Raw genomic sequence first — 19,996 nt, 5'->3', positions numbered from 1 at the left:
AATCTTCATAATGAACATCTTTTATGACATATTGTTTCATCTGTAACTTTTGCACATTGGTGATTTCTCTAATAAAATATGTTTAAGTAAGTAAAAAAAAAAATTCCTCAGAAGACAGAACTTGGAGCATATTGATTATCAATGGAGAGGCTCACAGGCCGTAAAGGTGAAAGTGACCCCTGAAGAACACAGAGTATACACATTCTTCCTTCAGACTGCTCAAGCACTGGGCGTCTGACCTAGTGGAAGAGTGCTAGCCTAGCATGCCTGTGACCCTGGGTTCAAGCCCCAGCACCACCAAAAAAATTGTCTGAAAGGCTCTTAGCTTTGTGTCAAAAAAAGTACATGCAGACTGATCAGAAAAGTGATATAACATAAGAACTAATTAAGAGTGGAGGTTTCATAGTTGGAAATCATGTCATTCTCATGTAATTTGATGACTACTTTTTGCCTTAGTCTTCTGAAAAACAGAAGTATAATAAACATAGCCACTTCAGAGTGCTAATCTCAGGATGAAATGTGGCCATGTTTCAGCACAGTCCAGGCAAACTTTATTTCCATGGCTAAAAACATTAAAGTTCATACCTGTGGAGATTGTTTTTTATTTACCCAAATTCTTTGCTTGTATTTCTGCATATCATTCTTTTCTCTAGCTAGTACTACAGTTTTTTGTTTTTACTGTTTTGTGTTGTGTTACCGGAATTGAAATCCCAGACCTATGGACCCTAGGCATACACTCTACCACTGAGCTACATGCCCGGTCCTCTAGTTAGTAAACAGGTCCACACTTCCTAGGGGTCTAATGGAGTCTGGGAGGTCTGGTCTCTGCAGCCCAAGTGTGCAGGAGATAAAGAGCAAAGGCAAGGGTCTGACAAGAGCAGGCTGTGAAATGCCCGTCTTGTGATTCTTTTCCCCTATAGCCTGTCCTGAACAGACCTATAAAAACCGTGATAAATGTCCTCCGTGGGATTCAGTTTCTTGTAAAAGGTGGGAAAGGCTTCAAGGATGTAGAAGATAAAATATAGATGGCCCTGGAAAAAATCTCGAGACTCAGGATCCCAGTTTTACAAGAGCAAGTGATGGTCAGTATTGCAGGGAGGGCACTGCCTGGGGCTGAACTGTTTGTGCAGGAGCCAGGGATGGAGAGAATAGGAGTCCCGGGGGACACCAGTAGAATTTGCAGTATGAAATAAACCCTTTAAAAGCCTCCTTTTCTCAGGTTCAGATTCACTGGCCTTCTTTTTTTATTTGGGCAGAACCTCATGAAACCAGTTCTCCAGAGTAGCCTTCATGTTCAAGTTCAATTCATTCTGTTTTCTTTTTAATTGGCTTTTTATTTATTTATCACTTATTTATCATTTATTTATTTGTCATTTTATTTGCATGTGTATACTTGCCTGAGTTTAGGTGCATTATCTGCATTTCAGGAGCCCACAGAGGCCAAAGAGGTCACCAGATTCGCTGCAACTGGAGTTACGGGTAGTTGACAGCCACTGTGTGGGTGCCGGGAGCAAAAGTGGGGTCCTCTGCAAGATCAGTAAGCACTCTGAACTGTCACCCATTAATCATCTTTTTTGTTCACCGATATATTCCTGTAAGGTTATCTGAAATTTTAAAACAATATAATACTAAGTTGTTTGTTTTTATCTCTTTTTTAGTTAGCCTTTTAAATTATGTGTCTATGCATGTGTCTGTGTGTGGATGTGTGCACTTCCATTTAGTGCCTGCAGATGCCAGAAGGAGGTGTCAGAGTCCCTGGAGCTGGAGTTATAGGCACTTCTGAACTGCCCCGAGTGGGTGCTGGGAATCGAACCCTGGTCCTCTGCAAGAACAGTACCCACTCTTAAGCGCTGGGCCCCTTCTCCAGCCCCAGTTGTTGGGTTGGGTTGGGTTGGTTGGCTTGGGTTGGTTTGGTTTTACACCACAACAGTAGATCAGGTAACCTTTGTATCTGGCTTGAGGAAAAAATTCTAAAAGCACTGTGATTTCACCACCAGGGGTAACAACAACAGCAGTGCCTGTTGACAGCGCTCACTGTGATGCAGGCATCATGCTAATACTTTATTGATATTAGCATGTTTCCCTTCACAAACTGTTGATGGAATGAGGTCTGTTAGTGCGAAAGAAGCTGAAATCAAGAGGAAATAATGCAGCCAGACATAATACCAGTGATGCTGAGGCAAGAAGATACAGAGGTTGAAGTGAGCTTGAAACACGTAGAGTTTGAGGCCGACCACGGCTACATGGTGAGGTCCTGCCTCAAAAATCTAAAGGAAAGAGTTGATTTATTCGAGATGATGAAATTACTAGTGAAGGGGCTAGTGAGATGGCTCACAGGGGAAAAGTACTCGCCATGAAGCTTGATGGCCTCAGTTCAAACTCCAGCTCCTACAAGCTGTTCTCTAATGTAGCATATACATTTACAAGAAATGAGTGGGTTTTATTTTTTTAATTAGTGAAATCATAGTTCATTCTCTAAGTAACTGTACATTTTAAAAGCCACAATTTTTTTTTAAATCTAGATTAAGGAAAAACAGAGATGAAGTTCTATTAGATATGCTCTTGTGAGCATATCCAGTCACAAAAGCTATGAAAGCAAGTTTGAGAGCCATCACAAACACATGAAAAGCTTCACTTCAAGGACTGGGGACAGGTTTTGTTTTTCAAAGATAGCCACAAGGCCTCCCCTTGTACATGCCCTCAATGCCATTTTCACTCTGCTCACATCAAAATATGCTTGTTTGGTTTCCCTTTCTTGAATCTGGGGTGAATTCCGACATCTCCAGGAAGTGACACCATGTCCTTCCAACACTGGTTAATGGAGAGAGAGCTCACAGCTTCTGTCTGGTTCCCGCGGGATGCTGTTTTTGGACCCAGATACTTGGCTATGGGGAAAGCCAACTATCAAGGGTCTACTGTGGAATGTTCTGTATGGCAAATGTGTTGCTAATTAGTTAATAAATAAAACACTGATTGGCCATTGGCTAGGCAGGAAGTGTAGGCGGGACAAGGAGGAGAATAAAGCTGGGAAGTGGAAGGCTGAGTCAGAGAGACACTGCCAGCCGCCACGATGAGAAACAGAATGTGAAGATACCGGTAAGCCACGAGCCATGTGGCAAGGTATAGATTAATGGAAATGGATTAATTTAAGCTGTAAGAACAGTTAGCAAGAAGCCTGCCACGGCCATACAGTTTGTACCCAGTATAAGTCTCTGTGTTTACTTGGTCGGGTCTGAGTGGCTGTGGGACTGGCGGGTGACAGAGATTTGTCCTGATTGTGGGCCAGGCAGGAAAACTCCAGCTACAAGGGTCCAGGCCAGAACTAGGTGTTCCAGCTCATGTTCTCCACTGAGGTTCAGCCGATAGTGAGCCACAAACCTACAGATAGATACAGGAATGAAAGAGCCTGTGGATGTTTCTAGACCCCAGTAATCCAGCTCACCACCAATATTCAAGTCTTCCTAGCTGGGGTTCCAGATACCATGGAGCAGAGAGAAGATAGACATATTGTGCTGACTGCACCCTCCCCAGATTGCTGACTGACATATTCATGGATGTGATGAAATGATTGCTAATTTACAGTAAACATGATTCTATTCAGCACTAGTACCTGGACAGAGTTCAACAAACATCAGTGGTATTTGCAGATCAAGCACCAAAGCATAGGAACACAAAATGGCAGGTAACCTAGAGAGTTGTATTCACCTTTTCGAAACTGCATAATTGGGCTTCCCCGCAGCATGGAAGCACCAGAGGAATGTACTAGAAAATGAAGAGTTTTATCACCGTATCAGTTGAGCAAAAGGACTTGTATGGTCCTGGTCATGTCTTTTGGCCTCTATTCTTGTATGTAAAATGAAATTCATGGTTACTGTAGTTTTTTTGTTTGTTTGTTTTTTAACTCTTTTGGGGCCCACCACCCAGCTCCCAAATAAATACACGGAGACTTAGTTTTCTTTTTGAATGCCTGGCCTTCACTTGGCTTATTTCTAGACAGCTTTTCTAAGTTAAATTGCCCCATTTCTCTTTAACTACATTTGCCCCTGGGCTTTTTACCTTTCTTTGTTCTATATATTTTTCTTTCCTTCTTACTCTGTGGCTGGCTGTGTGGCTAGGTGGCTGGCCCCTGGTGTCCTCCTCTCCTCCTCTTCTCGATCCTCACTCTCTTCCCTAGATTTCTCCTCCTATTTATTCTCTCTGCCTGGCAGCCCCACCTATTTTTCTCTCCTGCCTAGCTATTGGCCGTTCAGCTCTTTATTAGACCAATCAGGTGTTTTAGTCAGGCACAGTAACACAGCTTTACAGAGTTAAACAAATGCAACATAAAAGTATGCAACACATCTTTGCAAGATTAAACAAATATTCCACAGCATAAACAAATGTAACACACCTTAAAATAATATTCCACAACAGGCTACCTCCCAGAATTCTTATTTTTTAAAAAATCAGCTCTATAAGAAAAATGTTAGTTGCTGGGTGGTAGTAGTCATTTCTTCCTTTAATCTCAGAACTTGGGAGGCAGAGGCAGGTGAATCTCTGAGTTTGAGGCCAGCCTGGTCTACAGAATTCCAAGACAGCCAGGACTACACAGAGAAATCCCGGAGGGGGGGGGGGGAGTTGGTCAAAGTATAAAGCCTTCATTTTAATTTTATTTTGCCCGTGATAGCAGTTTGCTAGGAGTATTTAACTAAGAGTCATATATTGAGTGCTTAAACACAAAAAATATATCATCTCACAGGTCTAGAAACTAGAAGGCCAAAATCAAAGGTTGATGGGCTTGGTACACTCAGGTGTCTATGAGGGAAAAACTGCCCTGTGCCTTTCTCTTCTAGTGGCTTGCCAGCCATCTTTGGCATTCCTAGGCTAGTAGACTCATCCACCCCTGACTCTGCCTTAATAGCTTCATGGTGTTCTCTAGTGTGTATCTGTGCCCAAATTTCCCTCTGAGGACAATCGGTCATGTGGACTGGAGCTTACACTATTGACCTCAGTTTAACTTGATTAGGTCTATAAAGACCCTAACTCCAAACAAGAGCAGAATCTGAGGTCCTGAGGATTAGAACTTCCTCCTAAGAACTTAGGAAGGATACAGTTCACTCCACCACATCAATGAAGGCGATGATCTGCAATGTGTAGTGAGGTCATTTAGGGAGAGCAGAGCATAAATCCAGTGGACAATGACAACTTGTTTGATATGTACAAAAATGTGCAAAACTCGTCTTTTGAAATCCAGACTAAGGGACTCTGGCTGGATCACTTTATGAACCTTGTGTTCAGCCCAGGTTCATAAATCCTAGAAGGGAAATCCAAGCCAATTCTGGAGTTTCTGACAAGCTCCAGAGGCTGAATGGATCAGACAGAATTTCACTTGGAATTTAGGTTTATTGAGTCTAATTTGAAACTTAATGCAAATTCATGGAACATAAACTCCTTACAAATTGAATAGAACCCAATACAAAGGGCTTCTGAGCCACCTGGACTACACACAATGAATGTTGGAATTTTCCCATCTCAGAAACAGGGGAAGAGGAAGGGGCCAGGCTGGCAAGGCCTCACTATCACCACCTTGGAAGTACATTTGCATCTCGTGAATTATTTCAAACAGCAAAGTACATAGAGTAATAATGAGAAAAGTTTAAAGCAATATAAATCTCCTTATATAAAAATGTGTCAAAACTTGCAAAATTTCAAGATGGGTAAGACAAGAGACTTGCAAACTATGTTTTTATTGAAATGTCAGAAAGCATGATGGTTAATCTTTACTGTCAACTTGACTGGATTAGAATCACCATGGAAACCCACTTTTGAATGTGTCTGTGATGTGTTTCAGAAAGGTTTGACTGATCAGGGAATACCTACCCTGAATATATGGGTAGCACCAACTTGAATGCTTGCGGGGGGCAATCCTTTAGTGAATGAAAGGAGAATGAGAGCTGAATGCCAGCATTCCTCTCGTCCCCCACCCCCCACTCTCTCCTTTCTGACTATTATGAAAACACTATGACTAGCCCCTTCATTCTCCTGCTGCCCTGCCTTCTCCACCATGGTGGTCTGTATCCCCTCGCTAAAATAAACACTTCCAACTTGTTTCTTGTCAGGTATTTGGTCCCAGCAATTAGAAAAATAACTATTGCCAGGCAGTGGTGGCACATGCCTTTAATTCCAGCACTCAGGAAGCAGAGGCAGGCGGATCTCTGTGAGTTCAAGACCAGCCTAGTCTACAAAGTGAGTTCCAGGACAGGCTCCAAAGCTACACAGAGAAACCCTGTCTTGAAAAATAAAAAAAAAGAAAAATAACTATTAAAACTATTAAAGAATATGTCAATGGAACAGGTTAGCAGAAGTAGCTGCAAATTTTAATCTACAGAAGACATTAATGGTATTCATAAACTAAGCTTTGGCTAGGGCTCTTAGTGGCCATCTCATCTTTAATTCGACTGCTGTTAAGAATTAAAACCTTCTGATTAGTCTATAGCAGTATCACCCAGATGTGCCCGTATAAGTAATGGTTATACAGCCAAGAAACAACACTGGAAAATCAATAACCGGGAACTGGAAGTCAGATGTGTTTAAAACACTTAAGGAAGGGGCTGGATGATCAGCCTGGTCAGATTAGGAGTGAGCACATGTCACAGATGTGAAGGTGAAGGCCAGTGAGATGTCTCAGCAGGTAAAGGCATTTGCTGCCAAGCCTGATGACCCGAGTTCAATTCTTTTCAATTCCTGGAACCGATACAGTAAAAGGAGAGAACCAGCCCCCACCAGTTGTCCTCTAACTGCTGCATGCAATGTGTGTTACACACACAGATAGATAGATAGATAGATAGATAGATAGATAGATAGATAGATAGATGGATGGATGGGGATAGATGGATGGGTGGGTGGGTAGGTGGATGGGTGGGTGGGTGGGTGGGTGGGTGGGTGGGTGGGTGGATGGATGGATGGATGGATGGATGGATGGATGGATGGATAGATAGATAGATAGATAGATAGATAGATAGATAGATAGATAAATGCAATATTTAAAAATATCTTAAGAGAAAACAGAAGCTGAAGTAAACAGGCCACAATGGGCAGGGCTTGCCCTTTAAGAATGCACTGCCCAGGGTGTATTGACAGCTCAGAGGTTAAGAGCACTTGCTGCAGAGGCATGAGGAACAAAGTTCAGGTTGCGGCATCCACATGACAAGCCAGGGCCTGCACTCCTATAACTCTACCACTGACAGGGCCATAGAAAGGAGGATGGCTGGGAATAGCTGAGAAACACGAGCTCCAGGTTCAGTGAAAGACCTGCCTCAAACGAATGAGGTATAGAGTGATAGGGCAGGTCACCTGACACCCTCCTCTGGCTTCTGCACATGTACCTGCACACACATGTGCACATGCACCTCACACACGTGTGCACATGCACCTTGCACATATACATACACACCAAAAAAATAAATAAAAGAGAAGGAATACATTCCCCCTTTACATTTATTTCTATGGGAAAGTTAACTTGCTCTACATTTATTCAAATTAACTTGAAATTGTGAAGGAATGTGTATTTTGAATTAGAAGCCACTGCCCTGTGGCTTAACAAACTTTATTAAAATGTGATTTACATACCATCAGATTCCCTGCTTCTAAGAGCACAATTCAACAGTTTTTTGGTAAACATATTGAAACGTGCAACCATCTCTGCATAATCTAATTTTAGAGCATTTTTTATCACCTCAGTAACATCTCCTATGTTCAATTACAATTAGTGCCGCATCCTCTCCTAGCCTACCTAACCACAAGTTTTCTCTTGATCTCCTTAGAGTTGCTGTTCCTAGACATCTCAGACAAGTGAACCCCTACAAAACACTCTCAGCCTGGTGTGTGCAGGTGTCATGCACATTACATCATACTTTTATATTTCCTTCTTTGTTATTCTTGAATATCCATCCACTGTATGGGTCCTATAGCTGTTTCATGTATCCAGTCCTTACTACATGTGCCAGATGTGACTGTAAATAAATGTGGTAGATAATACCCAAATATAGCCAGTAGAAATCATCCCTTCCTGTGCACACCCCTATTTTCCTCTTCTCCTCACATCCAGACTGGCCCTGCCACTCATCTTGTCCAATAGGATAAGTTGGCAATAATGCTCTAAGATTCCAAAGCTCAGAGCTTAAGAAAATTGGCAGCTTTTGCTTCCCTCTTTGGGAAGAAGCTGTTGTGAGTATAAAAGCCTTGGCTTGACTACTGGACAATGAAGCATCACAAGCAGGAAGTCCTGGACAATGAAGCATCACAAGCAGGAAGTCCTGGACAATGAAAGACCATCTTGGATATTCCAGCTCCAGCCAGCTCCTGGCTGACCGGCCACATCTGTATCCCATGAAGTGGAGAGACCACCCAGCAGAACCCAGTTGCACCAAACAATCGTGAGATAATGAAGGATTATTGTTTCTCAGCCACTCCATTTGGACTGATTTGTTAGATAGCAAAAATGTGACTAAATAGCATCATCATTCATCCAGTCTTTCTTTTCCCTTTGATTTTTATTGATTTTTGTTCTAAGGGTTTTTTAGGGGAGAAGGGTTCTGGTTTTTTTTTGTTTTTTTTTTTTTTTTGGTTTTGTTTCTTTGTTTTTGTAGTTGTAGTCTGTTCTACAGAGATTTCTAGTAGGCTATGACTTTAACATCACTTCCTTGGCAGTTTGCAGAACCCTGAAGAGTTTTGTGTCAATGATGCTCTTTCTGGTACTTTGAGATAATATTTTTTTTTAAATGTTCTAGCAAGCTTTATAAGAATGGGTGTTCTAAGCCGGGCGGTGGTGGCGCACACCTTTAATCCCAGCACTCGGGAGGCAGAACCAGGCGGATCTCTGTGAGTTCGAGGCCAGCCTGGGCTACCAAGTGAGTTCCAGGAAAGGCGCAAAGCTACACAGAGAAACCCTGTCTCGAAAAAAAAAAAAAAGAATGGGTGTTCTCTAGTCCCCTTCCCTCTCTTTCACCATAGTACATAAGGAATTGGTGTCCAGTTGTTCTCCCAACAGTGTACACGTTAGCTTAATGATCTCACCAGTAAAGTCAGTTCAATAACAAGTATTTCCTGAATTTTGATTAAAGGAAAATTGGCATGGTAAATTCTGCATAAAGATACCAACACTCTCAAAATATAATCCTCACTCTCAAAAAAAAAATAGAATTGGGTTGCAAAAAAAAAAAAGGAAAAAACCAGCATAATAACAAATTAATTTAATAACAAATGAATTTTAGAGGACCACCTCCCAAATTGCACAACTCTAGGAGGCAGCACTTGGTGCTTCCAGGGGCTGCTTAATGGATGGTGCTCAGTAGCAAAGAAAATGAGCTCTGACTGAAAACAGATCAAGACTTAGGACTTTGTCATTTGTCTCTGCCACACCATTCTCCAGCACAACACGGGTGCTAAGTAAGCCTAATTCAGTTGCTGCTGTTGAGAAGATGACCATGGGCTTTCGTGGTCGAAGACGTCTTCGTCAAAGAGAGTAGTATAAAACTGCACCTTGGGAAAAGGAGGAGAGAGAAGGAGGAGAAACAAGGAGGCTAAACAGGCTTTATCAGCATCTCCTTTCAAGTAAGAAGTCCTGAGCTAGGCATGGTGGTGCACATCTTTATCCCACCACTCGGGAGGCAGAGGTAGGAGGATCTCTGTGAGTTCAAAGCCAGCCTGGTCTACCTAACAAGCTCCAGGACAGTCAGAACAGACAAACAGAAACAGATCCTGTTTCACACTAGACTCAGGATTATTATAATTTAGGAGTCTCAAAAACTGCCCTACTCAATTCCCTTCATCTCCATATGTCTCATGTAAGAAAGAAGAAGGTAAATGCTGCTGTTAACCACACCTCACTTTAGGGACTATCTTCTACCGTAAAGTACTTTGCTACCTAGAATCACAGAATCCAGGGAATCTAAGGATTCTGGAGCCAATCTTCAAATTGGCAGAATAGAGGACACAGTGTTCCAACGCCACACCGCAGGAGCAAGGAGCTCATCTTGAAAGAATGTCACAAATCTAGACGGCAAGAGGAGAAATCAAACAGTCAGAGTCTGCAGAAAAGGGGAGGGCTTCTGAAAGCAGCTGGCATGGCAGGGGGTCTTTAGGAAAAGAGGTTTGTAAAGATGCTGCTGAGCGCATAGCCTCCATCTGCTCCATCTTCCAGAGGCATCTCTCCTGACAGGCACATATTGCTCTCTGAAGAGAAGGGGGTGGTATTTTGTTTCAGTTTGGGTTTTGGGGGGTGGGGGTGGGGTGGGAGTGGGGGTTTTGTTGTGTTTTGTTGTTGTGTTGTGTTGTGTTGTGTTGTGTTTTTGTCCATCTTGGGTTTCTTTTGGATGCGGTACCCTGCTGACACCAGCCTAGCTTCACTCAGGTTAAAAGACACTGAGGCTGGCTGACTGGATCAAGGAAAGGAACATTCCCAATGTGTTTTGCAGAATGCTAACATCCACTTGGTAGATACACAGAAGAAATTAACATTGCAGCCAAGGTTCTGGGGGGGAAAAAATGGTCAGAAAAAAAAAGCCAATAGGACTTTAATCCGGCACCTTCCAAAGTTAATTTATCACAGAGCTTTTCATGTAAGACACTGTGAGAACTCTGCTACAAGGGATAAACAATAAGACCCCAAGTTATTACCTGATGATTTGGAAAGAAACAGAGCATTGGCTATCATTGGCAGAAAACGTCGTGGCATTTGTACTGTGCCTGTGACAAAACTGTTTCTACTGAGGATTCAGTTCAAAGTTGGCTGTTTTCCCTTAACTTCAATCAAAAAAAGAAAAAAAAAAGCCCTCCTATCATGAAATAACTTGCAGGAAGGTACACAGGAAACTGGGGATGTGAGGAGAAATGGTGTGCCTGGCCACAAGAGCAAGAGGATGCTGGTCTTGCAGGAAAATCGGCAACAAGCTAGACACAGAGCTCTCACCACTTGAGAGATGAGAAGCTTGCACAGCCAGAGCCAGTAGCTGCTACAGAAGAGAAGCCTTCCATGAAATCAACAAAGAAAAACCGAAGAGCTTGAGACCATATCAACCAAGATGAGTCTTTAGTAGTTAGCCCTGGAAGCAAGAGGAGGCCTGAGACAAAAATCAAGGCAGATGGGAGTCCAGACCCAGCCAGGGCAACTCGCGTTAGCTCAGTCCTACCCCTGGTTCCTCGGTGACTTGGCGCTGGAAGATGATACGAAGAGCGAAGTTGATCTTAGTGCCAGCTGCACTTCATCGTTGTGGTTTGTTGTGTGTTCCTTCAGATAATTCTAGAAAAGAACCTATATATTCCTCTGAGAGCAAAGTGCCTATCTCAGTTTCACGACGTCCTGAGTTAAATAAACTCAGTCGAAAATGTGAATAGATCAATTAACGAAGAAAGCAATTGAACATCCAAAGAGTTGAATGGCACCTAGACTAGAAGGGGTTTTGTTCAGTGAGTTCCTGTCAGAACTGTTAAGACACATTTTGTGTTTTCACTTTACTTCCCAAGGCATCAAAAGACCTACACATAATCTTAAGGCTTCCATTTGAGAATCATTGCCACGGCCCAATGCTATGTGGATGAAGATTGGTTTGGCTTGAGTCCATGTCACCTGTTGGAAAATGAGAATTAGCAATTTAAACAAAGATGATCAGCAGGTAGGGTAGCAACATAAAAGAAAAATGATGTCAGGATATCTCTCTGTCAGAGTGGCCTGGAAAGCAGGGTGCAAGAAGATGTGATAATTAGGCAGACCAGACTCTCTAAGGATCCTGCTAACACTGAAGGTCTAGGTTCAGAGTTGGGCCAGGGTAGGATCCAGCAGCCAGTGTACCCTAGCAACCCAGTTAGAGGGAGCTTTGGTGTCACAATCATCTGTGTATGATACACATAAGACAGAAGGAGATGGATGGAACCCTTCATGAGGGATGCTCTCAGCCAAGTCTAGACTGGGGAGAAGTCTTGTAAAGCAAGCAATTTGGTAAATACAGTCTTTCTCTCTCTCTCTCTCTCTCTCTCTCTCTCTCTCTCTCTCTCTCTCTCTCTCTCTCTCTCAACTATGCACCAATTGGAAAGCAGCTCCCGAGCTGGAGAGATGATGACTCAGCAGTTAAGAAAGCTGGCTATCTTGCTGAGGACCTGGGTTTGGTTCCCATCACCTGCTCAGTGGTTTAGAACCAACTGTTTTTAACACTAGTTCCAGGGAATCCAAAACCCTCTCTGAGCTCTGTGGACTCCTGCATGCATATCATGCACATGGTGTGCATATACTCACCTAGGCTCACATCCATACACATAAATAAAAATAAATAAACCTGTAAAGATGCTTTTTAAAGAAAAGCAGCTCCTAGGGTCTCCTTTGAGTTCTAGCCGTGATCTAAATCTTCCTAATTGTATCATCTTGTTAACTTCTGGTTGGTCATCTCTTATTTACACTCAATTCTTGTTACTGCCCAATTCTCCATACTCAGATTAAAAAAAAAAAAAGTACTCCTTTACCTGAAGAGGACAGCCCTGCCCAGCTCCATGCATTCGGCTCAGGAGTCATTATCTGTGGCCTGACTAACCCAAGCCAACCACATCATAGAGCAACAGAACTGGGCAATGCCAAGAGAATCTGGGTCCTGAAGAGCCAAGTGGGATAGCTCTTTCAAGGCTTCCCAAAAGTGCCAGTTCTGAACTCTTCAATTCCAGGAGTCAAAACACAGAGAGAGACCAAGACAGAAACATGTGTGAGCTTTATTTCATAAGCCACTCTGAGATCTCCATTACTCTTTCTTGGAAGTGTGTTTTCATCAGCAGAATGAGGATAGCATTTGCTGCTTCCGTGGAGTCTATTTTGGAAAGTACAGAGCACATACAGATTTAAAATATTATCTCTCTTTACTTCCTCTTTTCTGTTCCTGTCACAGTGCCTTGCATACTAATACTTTTAAAGCAGAAAGTATAATATTATATCTCAAAAGAACATTTTCATTACCTAATACTCCTGTTCTGACCCCATCGGCTTTACAGAATTTTTCATATAAGAGAATTCTTTGAAACCAGGATCAGCAAAGTTCTGTTTCAATGAACAATTTGTTCCCTAAGCCACAAAAATAGCTTCTGCGAGTAAATCCTGCGTTAAAAATGGTATTTGTGAAAACATTGTTTTACCTGTGATACACGGAAATGTGCTTGGAAATGAAATTGCCTTGTGAGTTTGTTCCTGATGGTTTTCGAATTTTTATTACTGTTAATGAGCATCTTAGTTCGTCCTGCCTCCTTATCTCGGGACTTGTTGCTCAAAGGAAGACCCAGCCATGCAACACATTGAAAGTCCTTTGATCTTTATTCAAACAGCAGATTTGCTTTTCAATAAGCAACAGCTCATTATATTTCTAGAGTCTCTCCTCCCTCTACTTGAGCTTCCTGCCTCCTTTTCATGACTTCGTAATCCAGCTTTGAAATGTGATTCTTGGATTTAATCTAACTATGGTATTTATTCCTCCCAGCCATTATCCACGCCTGGACAGAAATTCACATATTGCTTCTGGACCCTGGGAGGCTGAGAGAAGGCCATGGCTGGTGACACAAGCCTATAATCCCAGCTACATGAGTAGCTGAGTCAGGACAGTGGCAATTGCAACCTGCCTTGGCCATAGAGTGAGTTCAATGCCAGCCTGGGCAATTTAGTGAGACTTTATCATTTAAAAAAAGGTTAAAAAGGGGTTGGACTATACCTCAGCAGTCAAGCCCTAGGTTCCACACCCAGTACTGCAGGGCAGGGAGAAGGAAGGAGGGAGAAATGAGAGCAAGAGAGAATGAAGAAAGTTGGAGATATATGTTTTGATTGCATTCTAACAAAAAGAAAAAAAAAATGTGGAAAGCTGGCCATGCCTGTAACCCAGGCAGCAGTAGAGGCTAAGACAGGACCATGAGCTCAAGATCAATCTGGACTTTGTAATAAGACCCTGTATCAAATAAAATAAAGTAGGGATGTGGAAGAAAGGCTGAGCCTGGTGGTGTACACCTGCATCCCAATATCTGAGCAACTACTGACAGACGGATCAGAAGTTCAGGGTCATCCTGGACTACATACAAAGTTTGAAGCTAGCCTGGCCTCCATGAGACCTCAAGTGAGACACACACACACACACACAAACGGGGGGTGGGGGGGGGCAAAAGCACTGAGTTAATACTGACCTTCAATAACTAGACTACAACTCACAGCTCCAGAGAAGCTAGCTAACAAAGAAGACTCTTAAGAGGGACGCATGGATCGCCCTTGGAAGGGAAATAGATGAGATCTCCAGAGTAAACTGGGGATGGGGGATGAGAACATAAGGGAACGGATGGTGGAGTTGGGAGAGGGATGGCGTGGGAGAGCAAGGAAAGAGATCTCTTGATAGAAGGAGCCATTATGGGGATAGGGAGAAACCTGGTGCTAGGAAAACCCCCAGGAATCCACAAGGATGACGCCAGGTTAGACTACTACCAATAGTAGAAAGGGCGCCTGAACTGGCCTACCCAGGTAATCAGATTGGTGAATACCCTAACTGTCATCATAGAGCCTTCATCCAGTAACTGATGGAAGCAGGTGCAGAGATCCACAGCCAAGCACCAAGCTGAGCTCTAGGAGTCCAGTCGAAGAGAGGGAAGAGGGATTATATGAGCAAGGGGGGTCAAGATCATGATGGGGAAATCTACAGAGACAATTGAACTAAGCTCGTGGGAACTCACGAACTTTAGACCGACAGCTGTGGAACCTGCATGGGACAGGACTAGGCCCTCTGCATACAAGAGACAGTTATGTAGCTTGTTCTGTTTGAGGGGCCCGGGCAGTGGAATCAGAATCTATCCCTGGTGCATGAGCTGGCTTTTTGGAGGCCATTACATATGGTGGGATGCTTTGCTCAGCCTTGATGCAGGGGGAGGGGCTTGGTCCTGCCTCAACTGAATGTACCAGGCTTTGTTGACTCCCCATGGGAACCCTTACCCTTTTAGAGGAGGGAAGTGAGGGGAGGAAGGCTGGAGGTAGTGGGAGAAGGGAAGAGAGGGGGATCTGTGGTTGGTATGTAAAATGAATAAAAAGTTTTCTTAAATAAAAATTAAAAAAAAAAATACTGACCTCCAAAACAAGCACACTGTCACAAACCATTCTTTTCTTAGTATCCAAAGAAAACCCAGTACACTTTCCCCTGTGTCCCCTGAGGCACATGGCATCGTAGTGCGTGGGTTTAACCGATAAAGGCATCTTTATTTGCTGGCATTTAAATGTGCCCTTTAAAGACTGAAATCAATTACAACATGCCTAATTATAGTCTGGTGGCATACTTGCGTACCTATAGCCATCCAGCTATTAAGAATAAGCTTTGCATCTTTCCTGCTAATCCAAAATGATGGCAAATTATGATATGGTAATTAGATCAAGACCTTACTTGAGAAAAATACATTGCAAACTGGATCTTTTCAAAGCTCTCCTCCTTTTAAATTAAATTTTACTGTCTGTTTTTTAATTTCATCTCACCTTGCCAGCGTGATGTCCTTGTAATTCATTTTCTAGCCTGGGTGGATTTGGGGCTCCTTAGGATGGCAGATTCAACAGCAAAGAGATGACGTCATCCTTTAGCGAAATTGCACTATTATTCCAGAACCGTGTGTACTCTCATTCATCTATCTTTGCTGACATTACTCCACAGGAAGGTTTTCCAGGGCAGATGTGCGCTCCCTTGGCAACAAAAATGGTAGGGAGTGAACATCCATTTCGAATCCCAGGAGGAAGAATTTCGTAAATCCATTTTATAAATGTACTGTGAATAATGGAGAAACATCAAATGTCCTCAAGCCTGTTCTGATTAAAAAACCTTCAAGAGTCCAAGTTTAAAGCAACCCCCAAATTTTATTCACATTATAAAAACATTTTCCTCATTTAAAAGCATACTTTGATTCACAATAGTATGCAAATTAAAGCAGTTTCTACTGCAAGCATATATGGATATGTTAAGAAGTAACTTTGTGCTATGATCATTTGATAAGGAATCAGGGCAAAAATTAGTAAAAGATCATTATACAGGGTTCTGTCCAAGTGTGCTAAAACAGATTCAAAATCAAATGCAGACAGCAGAGAGACAGGAAAGGACCTTCTAAAGAGAAAGGTCAAGCACTCAGAGAAATGGAACAAAACACAAAAAGCAACCCAGGAAGAATCAGGTACACTCCCTCACATTTGCTCTCTGCCCTAGTCAGGGTTGTCACCGTGACCAAAGAAACCTGGGAAGGAAAGGGTTGATTTGTTCATCACCAAGGAAGTCAGGACAGGAACTCAAGCAGGGCAGGAACCTAGAGGCAGGAGCTGATACAGAGCCTATGGAGGGGTGCTGCTTACTGACTTGCACTCATAGCTTGCTCAGCCTGCTTTCTTATAAAATCCAGGACCACCAGCCCTGGGATGACACCACCCACCATGGGCTGGGCCCTCCCCATCAGTCACTGGTTAAGAAAATGCCCCACAGGCTTGCCTGCAGCCCAGTCTTATGGAGTCATCTTCTCAACTGAGGCTCCCTCCTCTCTAATGACTCTAGCTGTGTCAAGTTGACAGAAAACTGCCCAGCACGGTCTCCTCTTTCTTTCCTCCCCGGTTCTTCAGAGCAGTTGAGCAGTGTTTTAAAAATACATTGAGCTGGGGAGACAGTTAGACACAAAGAGCTAAGTTCTATCCCCAGAACACTCGTTTTCAGAACCATGGATGGTGGTACAAGCTTGTATTCCCTGTGCCGTTGAGGTTGGAGTCAGGCAGATCCCTGGGGCCCCCAGGCCAGTCAGCCTATTCTACTTGTGAGTTCCAGGTAGGTGAGATCCTGTCTCAAAAGAGAGAGAGAGAGAGAGAGAGAGAGAGAGAGAGAGAGAGAGAGAGAGAGAGAGAGAGAGAAGAAAAAAGAAAGGAAGGAAGGAAGGAAGGAAGGAAGGAAGGAAGGAAGGAAGGAAGGAAAAGAAAAGGTAGACACCTGCACAAATGCTCACACACAACAAATAATACATTTTTAATCTTTTCAGAATGTAGTTCATGCACATATTTTGAAAGGTTTATTCATTTGGAGACTGGAAAGATGACTGAGCAGTGAAGGGCACTGGCTGCTCTTGCAGAGGACAATTCCCAGCACCCAAATGACAACTGTGTGTAACTCCAGTTCCAGGGGGCCCAACACCCTCTTCTGTCTTCTGTGGGCACCAGGCCTGTACAAGCTGCACATACATATATGCACACAAAGCATTCGTATACATAAGATAAAATAATTTTTAAAAGGAATCTTTAAAAGGGTTTTTTTTTTAAATCTGATGGTAGCTTAGTCACAAAGTATTTTTCACACAAGCATAAAGGATCAAGTTCAATTCCCAATACCCACATAAAAATAGATCAGGTGTGGTGACACATGGTGATAGTCCCAGCACTGGGGAAGTAGAGGAGGTAGACAACTAGGGCTCACTGGCCACCCAGCTTTGCCCACCCAGTGAGCTCCAGGTCCTAGTGAAAGATTCTGTCTCAAAAAACAAAATGGGGCTGGGTGTGGCAATGGTGCACGCCTTAAATCTCAGCACTTAGGAGACAGAGGCAGGTGGATCTCTGTGATTTCAAGGCTAGCCTGGTCTACACAGTGAGTTCCAAGACCACCAGAGCTATATAGTGAGACCCTGTCTCAAAAAGAAAGAAAAGGAAGGAAGGAAGGAAGGAAGGAAGGAAGGAAGGAAGGAAGGAAGGAAAAGAAAGAAAGATAAGCCGGGCAGTGGTGGCGCACGCCTTTAATCCCAGCACTCCGCAAGCAGAGACAGGTGGACCTCTGTGATTTTGAGGTCAGCCTGGTCTACAGAGTGAGTTCCTGGCAGGCAGCCAAGATTGTTATACAGAGAAACCCTGTCTCAAAAAAAAAAAAAAAAAAAAGAAGAGGAAGGAAGGAAGGAAGGAAGGAAGGAAGGAAGGAAGGAAGGAAGGAAGGAAGGAAGGAAAAAGGTGGAAGTCGGGGGAACTGGGGAAAAGGCTCAGTGGGTAATGTGCTTGCTATACAAGTATAAGGACTTGTATTCAATGCACAGCAGTGCATGAACCTGTGATCCCAGTGCTCCTGTGCAGGATAGGAGATGGATACAGAAGAATCCCCAGAAGCCCAAGGCAAGAGCCTGGCATATGGAGCTGAGAATCAGAGACCTTATCTCAAACAAAATGGATGGCAAGGTTGTTCTCTGACCTCCACATGCATTCCATAGCACATGTGTGTGAATCTCCACACACAAAAAAAGGGTGGTGTGACATTCAAGGTTGATGTCAGCCCCCCACACACTTGTACATATGCACACAAAATGTAGGAAACCTTTTTCCTACTTCTCACTCCAAACCCCTAGAATCTACCTCTCTCATCCCTAAAATTCAAGGCCAAGCATAGCTACTGTTGTGGGATAGAATATCTATTTAGCCGGGCGGTGGTGGCGCACGCCTTTAATCCCAGCACTCGGGAGGCAGAGCCAGGCGGATCTCTGTGAGTTCGAGGCCAGCCTGGACTACCAAGTGAGTTCCAGGAAAAGGCGCAAAGCTACACAGAGAAACCCTGTCTCGAAAAACCAAAAAAAAAAAGAATATCTATTTAACTATGTAAAGATGTGTTGCATTTATTTGTGCTGCAGAATAATTGTTTAACTATGTAAAGATGTGTTGCTGTTTAACCCTGCTTGCCTAAGGTACCTGATTGGTCTAATAAAAAGCTGAACAGCCAATAGCTAGGCAGAGGAGGAAAAGGTGGGGCTGCCAGGCAGAGAGAAAAGGGAAGCCTGCCAGCCAGACACAGAGGAAGCAGGAAAGCAAGATGGACAGTATGTAGATGAGGTAAATGAGCCTCAAGGCAGCACATAGATTAATAGAAATGGGTTAATTTAAGTTTTTTTTTTTTTAAAAAAAAGCTAGCTAGAAATAAGTCTAAGCTAAGGCCGAGCATTCATGATTAATAATAAGTCTCCATGTCATGATTTGGGTGGGGGCCAAGAAAGCCTACAACAAGCTACCACTGTCTTCTCATTATTTTTGTACATTCCAAAGACCCCTAGGATGTCTGATAAAGTCTATGGCTCCCCCTCTTAGAAGAATGTTTGAAAATGTGCAAACAAAAATACAAAGAACTACAAAAGAAATCAGTTATATGGCAAGATAGTTCTATCATTGAGCCCTTAGGGACTGGAGGCCTCCAGGACATGGAGCTGCAAGTTCTACTCTTAGGGTTTCCATCCTGTGCAAGCAGATGGATGTACACACAGGGCAGTCACATGAGGTATGCCTTCTGCAGTGGCTGCTATCAAGACTGTTCAACCCACCTCTAGCTAGTGTGTTCTGCTCTCAGCCTCTAGGAGTTTTACTAAGGGTTGAGACATGGTTCCTTGCTGCTGTAAAGAATCCCATACCCTATCCTGCTCCCACTCCTCCTAGGAGAATCCTCCCCTACAACGTCTATTTTTGCTTCCAGAGATCTCAACCTAAGACACTTACTCACTGTCCCTTAGCTTGAGTTTCCCATTTATTGACTTCCTGGGAAGGATTCCACGTCTGTGTATATGGATCCAATGCATTCATTTAACAGCTTCGTACTGTTCCGTTCATGGTTTGACCATAACTAATGTAGCACATTTCCAGCACAGACATTTCCAATAGTTCCTCTCTGGGAACTTCAAAATCTCATTTTTACACATTTAAATGCAATTACTGCCTTCCCACATTTTAACTATGTAGTTAGTTGCTAGTGAGCCTTTCATCAATCGCACGAGCTACAAAACTTTAGTACCTTGCTATCTTTGGGAATATAGTTCTGCTCCCAAAGCAATTTATCTTTGTATGTGACAAGCTGTGAAGTCTCAGCTGGCCCCTGGCCTCTGGATCTCTGTCTTTACAGTCCCGACCTCAGAACATCAGATTCAGGGCCAATTTCCATTCTCAACTGGATGTAAGGCCTGTGAGGGCTTAACTTAGACCCTCCAGGCATGTCTC

General features: G+C 43.2%; 1 long non-coding RNA gene across 3 annotated transcripts in view; it reads left to right on the top strand.

Annotated features, from left to right (window-relative positions):
- The window catches only part of LOC128113591 (uncharacterized), a 53,508-nt gene that overhangs the window by 10,261 nt on the left and 23,251 nt on the right, over nt 1–19,996 (top strand). For all 3 annotated transcript variants that reach the window (XR_008219549.1, XR_008219550.1, XR_008219548.1), the window contains exon 3: nt 1,428–1,537. This is a non-coding gene — a long non-coding RNA (uncharacterized LOC128113591). The remainder of the gene's footprint in view (nt 1–1,427; nt 1,538–19,996) is intronic.

Source organism: Peromyscus californicus, unplaced genomic scaffold (assembly GCF_007827085.1).
Source record: "Peromyscus californicus insignis strain IS unplaced genomic scaffold, ASM782708v3 Scaffold_18__1_contigs__length_77618521, whole genome shotgun sequence".
Taxonomy (NCBI): Eukaryota; Metazoa; Chordata; class Mammalia; order Rodentia; family Cricetidae; genus Peromyscus; species Peromyscus californicus.
Note: the sequence above shows the minus strand (reverse complement) of the source record. Positions and strands in the feature narration are given on the sequence as shown.